Genomic DNA, 10957 nt, shown 5'->3' with positions numbered 1-10957 from the left:
CCTTAATATTGCATAGCGCCTAATAGTAACGAAGACAAGCTAGCTACACGCATTCATAAAGCAAGTGTAGTCCTTAGGTCTTTATTTTTGGTGAGCGCTATATATGTTTTGCATACAATTGCAATGATAAGAAATGGTTTTTCTATGATGACTGTTCTAAGGCTGTGGGAGGAGCGAATGTTCTCTTGTTCGGCTTTGTGTGAGGATGGGATTGTTGGATCACCTCTTGCACAGCTCTCAAAACATACTACTCTCTATTCATCCGTCTGCACAGATCTTGAGCGATCTAATGGAGGATTCATGCGAAAGAAGGGGAATCCTTCTAAGTCCATATCTCTCGAATATTGTTGGCATTGCCGCCACATCAAGAGTTAGTGTGAGATAATACCCCTTTTGGAAGGGGCCAGAGCAGGGGATCGCAAACGCGATCCCCTCCATCTTCTCCGGGCGTAGAGATGCCGTGGGCATCCCGCAGCTGCACCGTGGTCGTCCCGTGTCCACCTCGCAGCCGCACGAGCGGCCTCTAATTTCGCCCCACCATCGCGAAAATCACGGCGGAGAGCCGTTGAAATGGGGATAAAACCCCCGCTCCTCCTCCTTCGGAAATCGAGCCCACCTCCCTCTCCTCTGTCTCCTCCTCTTCCTCTCCTCCCTTCTTCCCCTCCCTCTGCTCTTGCTTCTCAAGTGCTCGGCGTGCCGCCTCGGCCAACCACCATCACCACCTGAGTCCCCCATTTTTCGATCTATTTTGGCCGTCGGAAAGCCCCACCACCGTCGCCGCCGCTTGACCGCCGAACTAAGCCACTCCTCGGCTGAGATCCCTCCTCTCCTCCGCCTCCGTTGCCCGCCGGTAAGTCTCCCTCCTCCTTGTCTTCGTTCTCTTGCCAAATAACTTGATTTTTTTCCTTTGTTTTGGCCCCAAACCGAATCCATGCTCGGTTGTTTTCATGCCGTCGCCGCAACAGCCACCGGCCGCCACTACGGCCGGTTGGCCGTCGATCGGGAGACGACCCTGGTCGCCTAAGCCGGCCACCCAGCCAACTCTTCCCTCCTCCTCCCGGATCCCTTCTTCTCGGTTTGGGGGAAGGGCTGAAGGAGGAGGAGAAGCCATCGTGGGCTGAACTGGGCCAACGTTGGGCCCTGTCCATTGCAGGCCCAACTTGGGCCAAGTCCAGCCCGGTTGGGCCCAGTTGGGCAGTACCCCTTGTGGGCCCAACTTGGGCCTAGTTCAGACCTGAAATCTAGTTCAAATCCGAACTCGAAATCCGAAATCCAAACCCATTTGGCCAATAAATAAAATTTTGCAGTTAAGCCCTAGACAGGGTATTATTTCACAAAATAACCTTCTGCAAGTTATGTTTGATCCCTATAGGAAAGATTTATTATCTAAAGGTCCTCAAATATATTTATTTAGTCCCTTCACTCAAGTTTTATTATCGAATAGTACCATATAATTAAGTATTAGTCCTTGCAATGAATTTTATTGCATAAATGATCCTTTTAGAGGCCAACTTTGGGGGCCCTATTGGGCCGGATCTATGCAGACCCATTGAGCCGTGTTCGATGTGGGCCCTATCGGGCCATGCCCATTATGGGCCAACTCTAAGCCTTGTTGGGCCATGTCCAATAGTATTATTTTAGTTTTTGCTTAGCTCTGAAATTAACAAAGAAATTAATTAAATTTAAACAGGTGAACCTGATCCGCCTATCTGAAGTAGGAATTAAGCGAGAAGAGGTAAGTAACTTAATGCTTCAAAGTGCATTTTTTTAAAATAATTATTAGTGGATTAAATTTTGAAATATGTTTGTATTTAGTAAAATGGGTCTGGCATGTTAAATTTCATTTGAAAATCATGTTATATGCTCTGAAATCCGTAAACTATGACTGGGCAATTTATAAAATCTGTTTTTATATATATGCATTCTCAGCATGGCTATGATCTGTTTTGTTCTAGCCCCACCAATGGAGATTATATGTTGGACCTGTCGACTTGTAATCTGTGAGGAACCGGTTTCGACACCGCATCACCGGTGATTAGAATAGTGGATTTGGACACCGGCTGCCATTGGTGGGTAAATATAGTGGATTTGGCACTTTTGTGCAATACCGGCTATCATCGGTGGATAAAAATAGTGGATTTGGCATCTTATGCAACCCATGCCACTGGGTTACGTGGTCATAGCCTATTATGTTGAGATTATGATATTAGAATTTTTGTAAAAATGATAATAAATTTTGAAAAGAGAAAAAAAATGTTATTTGTGATTTATTTTCAGTCATTGTTTTGTATTTGATCTGATATGCTTTGACCCCACTCTGGGATATTTTGTTACTTACTGGGCTAGTGTAGCTCATTATCTTATTTTCTCCGTTTTTCAAATCTAGAAGCTTGATCGCACGGGATTGAGGAGTGCGTTAGATTTTCTAATGATTCCTTCAGTTATTAGCATTTTAGTTAGATTAGCTTGGACATTTGAATTATGTTGACATATGCTATTTTGAAACTTTATAAAAATGCTTTGAATATTTTAATTATTTATGTCAATTTTATCTATTTGTATTCGCTTCGATATGATCAGCTGCCTTGCATACCTGTGCGATCCGCCGTGCGGGCATGCGACGTCTGCCACGCTCTGGGTTCGGGGCGTGATAGATTTGGTGGTATCAGAGCTCAGGTTTCAGATTTTAGGGATTGTGTTTGAAATAGTCAGATGGAGCTTAAGTTTTAGGATCTTTAGGATTCGTCGGAAAGTTTGAGAGAGTGGTAGATATTAGGCCATTAGACGAAGGTATTTATTTGCTTTTGTTATTGATAAATTTGTGTTATTTTATCAGAATTTTGAAATGCTAAAATTAGAATGCAACCTAATTATGGTGTAACCAAAGTGTGAATAAGCTATTCTGAGAGTTTTCTTGGTGGATCAATTTGTATTTCAGATTATGATTAATCAGATTTTGACTAAACTAAGTGAAGGAATATTTGTCATGGGATATTATCGTGCAACATAATTATTTTAAAAGTTTAACTTGATATCAGGCACTGTGGATATTGCCTCTAGTTCAAGTTAATTATTTTGGTGGCAAGTTAAGGTTCATTTATAAAAAGTTGTTTAAAGTTTGGACTAGAAAATATTTTATAATATTCAATAAAATATTCTTCGAGGATTGAAATCTGTATGTGGATCATCCATGGAACTCCTATATAGAAGGACAATATACTTGGGGATGAGACTTAAGAATTCTTGTTTGGCTCTACTTGAACTTGAAACAATTAAGATTGATATTTTGATGGAAAGTGAATTAGTAAATCTTGAGAATATTGATGAATTAAAATGTTTTTGGGTTGGTCAAAAATAAGATTTGTTTGATTTGGAAAAGTTCTTGATGCTTTTCCTTGTTAAAAAAAAAAAATCGTTGGAAAGTATAATATTTTTGATTTTGATCGATATGGATATCATTGTGTTATTAGTAAATTCTCTAAGTCCAGTAGGTTTACAAGATTCCGAAATGTTTGCAGTATTGCAAATAAAAATATTTTACTCATTTGAGGAGTTGATCTCAATGTAAAATCATAGAGGTTATATCTTAGTAGAATTTTTTTGTAAATCTTTGAACTAGATTATTAGATTCTTGTGAATTAAATATTTATAAATCAAGGCCATAAGTTGATTATGGATTTTGTCTCACCATATGAGAAATGCAAGTGGGATTTCATGAGAGGCCCAAATAAGTTTAGCCTAAAAGAAAAAATTCGGGATGATTGACTAGGCTCCTGAGTAAGCTAATCTAGAATCTTTTAATCATCGAAGCTTAGAATGAATATCAACTTGTATAATGGAATTGTCGAGGGAAACTAGAATCAGCTTAGTTCAAATTTGGATTTAGAATATGATTACTTGATCATATGATAGTACAAATATGGCAACTATCTTAGGGTTAATCATGACATAGTGTACTTGGGAAACAAGGATAAAATTTTGCTTGGATATTATATATATATAAAAAAATGTTGATGATCTAAGATCATTAAGAAATTTTGGAAAATATTGATCAGAGTTGCACAACGAAAGCATGGTGGACTGAGTTATTTTAAATTGGATAAAAATACTAACTGTGTTTTGGTAACATGTTATGATGAAAGACTATGTTGTTCAATAATGAAATATTTTGTTAATAAGGGAAGGTGAATACTATTGATTCTCAGGTCAATCATGATATGATTATGTTATCTCTTGGATAGACTTTGCTATTTTTAGGTATGCTAAGAAAATAATAATAATAATAATAATTTGAGCTTATCATGACTCGGGTTAGTTGATTGTTGACCAAATATGGTCTAATTTATTAAGTATCCGAATAAACCATGCATTATTTGCTCCCATCTTATGATTATAAGTTTAAGTTAAAAGCTTTCTGGCATATTGAATCATGGTATCAATACTTTGCCTTCTCAGACCTGTTCTTGTGATTTGATGCAAATCATTTTTAGATAGACCGTTGCTATCTAATGATCATCAATACATGTTCATTTTGGGAATTACATTTCTATCCATTTAATGATTTGACTCTAAGGTTGGTCATTATCCTTTGAGGGATCAGGACACTACCATGATAAGTGTATGAGATCTATTTTATTTCAAGTTCTATCCCAAACACAACTAATTTTAATCAATCCTGTTGTGAATCGATCCTGACCCGACCTCGAGTGAACATGCATCAAGACGATAATTTCAATCTGAGATTTTAGTTAGTCACTTATCTAGTACTAATCTTGCGAGTTTATATGAAATTTTTGATAATTGATCCAAAGTTATCTATCACACTGCTTTTGATCGAGGAGAATAAGATCTTGGATTTATATTACTCAATGAGCTGAGCATCTAAAAGGCCTAGATCTCTTAAATTTCGAGGACGAAATTTTTATAAGGGGGAGAGAATGTGAGATAACACCCCTTTTGGAAGGGGCCAGAGCAGGGGATCGCAAACGCGATCCCCTCCATCTTCTCCGGGCGCAGAGATGCCGTGGGCATTTCGTGGTTGCACCGCGGTCGTCCCGTATCCACCCTGCGGCCGCACGAGCAGCCTTTGATTTCGCCCCACCGCCGCAAAAATTGCGGCGGAGAGCCGTTGAAATGGGGCGATAAAACCCCCGTTCCTCCTTCGGAAATCACCCGAGCCCTCCTCCCTCTCCTCTGTCTCCTCCTCTTCCTCTCCTCCCTTCTTCTCCTCCCTCTGCTCTTGCTTCCCAAGTGCTTGGCGTGCTGCCTCAGCCAACCACCATCACCACCCGAGTCCCCTATTTTTTGATCTATTTTGGCCGTCGGAAAGCCCCACCGTCGTCGCCGCCGCTTGACCGCCGGACTAAGCCACTCCTCGGCAGAGATCCCTCCTCTGCTCCGCCTCCGTTGCCCGCCGGTGAGTCTCCCTCCTCCTTGTCTTCGTTCTCTTGCCAAATAACTTGATTTTTCCCCTTTGTTTTGGCCCCAAACCGAGTCCATGCTTGGTTGTTTTCATGCCGTCACCGCAATAGCCACCGGCCGCCACTGCGGCCTGGTCCCCTAGGCCGGCCACCCAGCCAACCCTTCCCTCCTCCTCCCGGCTCCCTTCTTCTAGGTTTGGGGGAAGGGCTGGGAGAGGAGGAGAAGCCATCGTGGGCTGAATTGGGCCAACGTTGGGCCCTGTCCATTGCAGGCCCAACTTGGGCCCAGTCCAGCCCGGTTGGGCCCAGTTGGGCAGTACCCCTTGTGGGCCCAACTTGGGCCTAGTTCAGACCCGAAATCCAGTTCAAACCCGAACTCGAAACTCGAAACCTGAAACCCGAACCCATTTGGCCAATAAATAAAATTTTGCAGTTAAGCCCTAGACAGTGTATTATTTCACAAAATAACCTTCTGCAATTTATGTTTGATCCTTACAGAAAAGATTTATTACCTAAAGGTCCTCAAATATATTTATTTAGTCCCTTCACTCAAGTTTTATTATAGAACAGTATCCTGTAATTAAGTATTAGTCCCTGCAATGAATTTTATTGCATAAATGATCCTTTTAGATGCCAACTTTGGGGGCCCTATTAGGCCGGATCTATGCGGGCCCATTGGGCCGTGTTCGATGTGGGCCCTATCGGGCCATGCCCATTATGGGCCAACTCTAAGCCTTGTTGGGCCGTGTCCAATAGTATTATTTTAGTTTTTGCTTAGCTCTGAAATTAACAAAAAAATTAATTAAATGTAAACAGGTGAACCTGATCCGCCTATCTGAAGTAGGAATTAAGCGAGAAGAGGTAAATAACTTAATGCTTCAAAGTGCATTTTTTTAAAATAATTATTAGTGGATTAAATTTTGAAATATGTTTTGTATTTAGTAAAATGGGTCTGGCATGTTAAATTTCATTTGAAAATTATGTTATATGCTCTGAAATCCGTAAACTATAGCTGGGTAATTTATAAAATCTGTTTTTATATATATGCATTCTCAGTATGGCTATGATCTGTTCTGTTCTGTTCTAACCCCACCAATGGGGATTATACGTTGGACCTGTCGACTTGTAATCTGTGAGGAACCGATTTCAACACCGCGTCACCAGTGATTAGAATAGTGAATTTGGACACCGGCTGCCATCGGTGGGTAAATTTAGTGGATTTGGCACTTTTGTGCAATACCGGCTGTCATCGGTGGATAAAAATAGTGGATTTGGCATCTTGTGCAACCTATGCCACTGGGTTACGTGGTCATAGCCTATTATGTTGAGATTATGATATCAGAGTTTTTGTAAAAATGATAATAAGTTTTGAAAAGAAAAAAAGAATGTTATTTGTGATTTATTTTCAGTCATTGTTTTGTATTTGATCTGATATGCTTTGACCCCACTCTGGGATATTTTGTTACTTACTGGGCTAGTGTAGCTATTTATCTTGTTTTCTCCGTTTTTCAGATCCGGAGGCTTGATCGCACGGGATTGGGGTGTGCGTTAGATTTTCTGATGATTCCTTCAGTTATTAGCATTTTAGTTAGATTAGCTTGGACATTTGAATTATGTTGACATTTGCTATTTTGAAACTTTATAAAAGTGCTTTGAATATTTCAATTATTTATGTCAATTTTAAATATTTGTATTCGCTTCGATATGATCAGCTGCTTTGCACGCCTGTGCGGTCCGCCATGCGGGCGTGCGGCGTCTGCCGCACTTCGGGTTCGGGGCGTGACAGTTAGCACAAATGTGACAGCAATTATAGTTCTTTGGGGTATCATGTTAGTCTATTCTCTATTCACTTTATAGCAGTGATTCCTGTTGACACTTTTACACCGCGCAATGTAATGGCATCTTATTAATCAGAAAGTTCCAAGATGCAGCTACTTTTTATCGGCTATTTTGATTAAGGTTGCCCCCAAGCCTTCGTTATACTTGATAGCTGATTTCTTACTGTGGATTCATGAAGATAGAGAGAGACATCCAAGGTTTTGAATAGTATATGTAGTACAATAATCTCTCCCAGATCAAGTCATTGCATTAACCTTCCAAGCAGAACAATCATCGAATCAGTTTCTTAGCTATCCATTTATTTGACCAAAGCTTTCCTTTCCTCATGCCTCCAAGCGTATCTTTAAAAATGAAAGAAAGAAATGTCTTGAAGCCTGTTGACAGGGTTTTATAAAGCGAGTTGGACGCATCGCATAGGCTCATCATGGGTGCGAGAAATTTTGATTATTACAAATTGGAACTGTAGCTAAAACTGATTGCATTTTCACTAACAAGTTTCATTGCAATCCAATAACTTTTTTGCATGAGTTCCCTCACCACCTCATGATATCCTTGTAGTTATATAATTTTATAATAATCATATAATATTACCAATAATATAATAAGAAATTATAATTTCTTAGTTATTTATTTAGTCTTGAATTAGGTAGGACAGGAAAATTAGGGATAATAGTAATTCAGGCACTAAAATTTTGAGATTAGGTAATTAGAAATAATTTGTTAATTGTTGTTGCCGTTAGTTGATCAAGGATAAGTTGGTTTTATAATAATCTTGAATTAGTTGAACATGTTAAGTGTAGACTGGTAGCACTGTAGCTAAGTTGGTCGTGGTAGAGGTAAGAATCCTTATTCACAATCACTTGCATAATTATGAGTATTTTATACATGATTTGCAAGAATCCGCGAGCATTGATCATCTATATATATATATATATATATATAGATACACATACATACTATTTTTGTGCATCCTAACTTTGTCTTTCATACATAGGATATGATAATGCGCATTGGATGATTATCCATTGAGGATGCATGATTTTTATGTACATATGTATCATATAATGGTAATTTTAAATTGTGTGGAATTGGTTATGGTATGTGTTGGATAATGTAAAGAATGTGGCTTGAATTACATTTATCTAACAAGCACAAAAATAAATTGGACAATTGGATAGTTGATTGGAGTGCTCTGGAGTACTAGCCATGTTATTGATAGTCTACTATAGGACGGAAATGTAGTACTTGTAGTTGTGGATGCCCTGTCATATGCTAGAAATATGGTATTGTTGATAGCCCACCACAGGTCGAAAATTTGATACCGTTGATGCCTTGCCATGGATCAAAAACATGATACTTGTTGATGCCCTGCCATAGGTCGAAAACATGGCATTGTTGATGTCCTGCTATGGGCCAAAAATGTGATACTGTTAATGTTCTGCTACCAACCAAAAATGTGATTGTGGTTAGTTCAAAGTTAAAAGCCAAAACTTATCTAATCTGAGATATGCTAATCTAAATTAAAAATAACTTATATTGTTATTGCGTGAAAAGATATTTTGATGCTATATAATATATTACTAAGTGTTCAAATTATACTATTATGCTAGATAGCTAGTATTAGATTTTTGTGGTATCATATTTATATCATTATTGATTATTTACTATTTTCAATTTTTATATTATTTAAGTTGGTGCGGACGTAAAAGAATGAGGTAGATATAATGAGGTAGGTAGAAAATCACCATTTGTTTTAAAAACTTAAGCTGATAGGAAGAGATAGATTTATTTATATATAATTTATATTTTCTTACATCAGTCGGACATTTTGAGGTGGATCTTTCAACATTTAGAAACATCCTTGAGATTGACAAAGGAAGAATGATTGCGAAAGTGGAGCTTCTTGCAAATATGGATCAGATTACAAGAGCTACCGTTCCTATGAATCTTGCCCTTGCCGCTGTTGCAGAGCTTGATGATCTCACTGTTGGAGGATTAATTAATGGCAATGGAATTGAGGGAAGCTCACACATCCATGGCCTTTTCTCTGATACAGTAGTTGCCTTGGAAGATTGTGCTTGCAGAAAGACGAGTTGTTAAGGCTACTGAGGATAATGAGTACTCAGGACGTCTCAAGGAACACTCGGACTATTGGTTTCTGCAAAGACAAAACTCATGCCCATAGAAGAGTATATGAGGCAATTTAAAGTAACTTGCGCAGGCTTATGCTGATTCTTTTGCACCTAGAGATGGAGACCAATCAAAAGTTCCAGATTTTGTTGAGGGAATGATTTCCGAACAACTGAAGGTGTCACGATGACTGGGAGATATGCTTCCAAAGAAGAGGCGTGGAAGAAGGGCAATGTCCTAAACAGTTTTGGGTGGTGGTTTAAGCCGTGGCTTTACCTGCACGCTCAGAAGCACTCGAGAAAGGTGAATTTGCGGAATGCGTTCCCACTACCAGAGATTATTACCGCAGGCACACCAGGTTCTTGTATTGGGAAGGAAAGCTGATCCTTACCATTTGGAGACTAATGGTGGTTCTGGTTTTTTTTTTGTGGGCGTTTGATGCCTCTAAAAGTTTCTCTGCTTAGGGCCACCCAAGGTGAAGCTATCAGGAATTATTACCATGACAGACTTGTGGTCCAAGATTTGTTGGTTCCTCTCTACAAAGTTGGGGATGCCCTTGAGTATGTGCAGCAAGAAATGTAGGGGGAGAGTCAACGGGACACTCTGCACCCACCCCAGCTCGTAAATCGTGAATTAGGTCGGTGCTTGCTATGTTTAATCTGTCTTCGACAGAGATAGAAATCTTTGTACCTGATTACCATTATATATATATATACATGTTTATTGATTTGTACCACTCGTTTTGCATCGTGAGACTTATAGTTATAGTTTTGGTTTTGCATGCTTGAAATGATATGTTAAATATAATTTCTAATATGAATATACTTGTATGATTATAATTATATGTATCAAATATTGGAATCATGACTATTTGAATGATGATCATAAATTGTGAGAAATATACTGTGTAATCGAAATTAATTTGACAAAAATAATATGTCAATCAGATGGATAAGATTTGATGATTTGGACTAAACTTGTCATAAGATAACCTCCACGCGCTTACGCGTGGAATAGCCACCACGAGCTTACGCGGAGGATAGCCTCTATAAGCTTATTTGCGGGATAGCCTCCATGGGTCTATGCGCGGGATAGCCTCCATGAGCTTACGCATAAGATAACCTCTACAAGCTTATGTATGGGATAGCCTCTGCAGGCTTACGTGTTACATTTTATTTAGCAATCTTGGATTGGGTTATGATATTAGTTAGTCCAAAGCTGGAAAATATTACTATGAAACCTAAAAATCAAAGAAATTAATGATATGACATACGAAATTGTTATCGAACAATTGGTTAAATTTGATATATATATATCTGTATGTGTGCGCGCGCGCGCGCGCACGCATGCGTGCGCGCTTCTTTGGTAAGATAGATAATGATGTCTTATATGGATGTTATTTTGAATGAGCTTTCCGAATATTGATATAGTATTCATTTTATCTGATATTATTTATTATTTTTTTATTATATTATTTATGATATAGCAGCTCAGAATTCTTGCTGGGCTGAAAAAGCTCATATTCCTTTTTACATTTTTTTCAGAGTCACAAGCTGCGTAGTTTTGGA

At 38.9% G+C, this 10957-nt stretch overlaps 1 pseudogene; it reads left to right on the top strand.

Moving 5' to 3' along the window:
* The first annotated feature begins 147 nt into the window (after positions 1 to 147).
* Positions 148 to 9971, top strand: LOC103714447 (delta(24)-sterol reductase pseudogene; annotated as a pseudogene).
* Positions 9972 to 10957: the final 986 nt, after the last annotated feature.

The sequence above is a fragment of the Phoenix dactylifera genome, chromosome 1, assembly GCF_051530095.1.
Source record: "Phoenix dactylifera cultivar Ajwa chromosome 1, Ajwa_hap1_PhDact_Kaust_v1.1, whole genome shotgun sequence".
NCBI classification, from domain to species: Eukaryota; Viridiplantae; Streptophyta; class Magnoliopsida; order Arecales; family Arecaceae; genus Phoenix; species Phoenix dactylifera.
The sequence above is the reverse complement of the archived record's forward strand: the minus strand, read 5'-3'. Positions and strand labels throughout refer to the sequence as shown.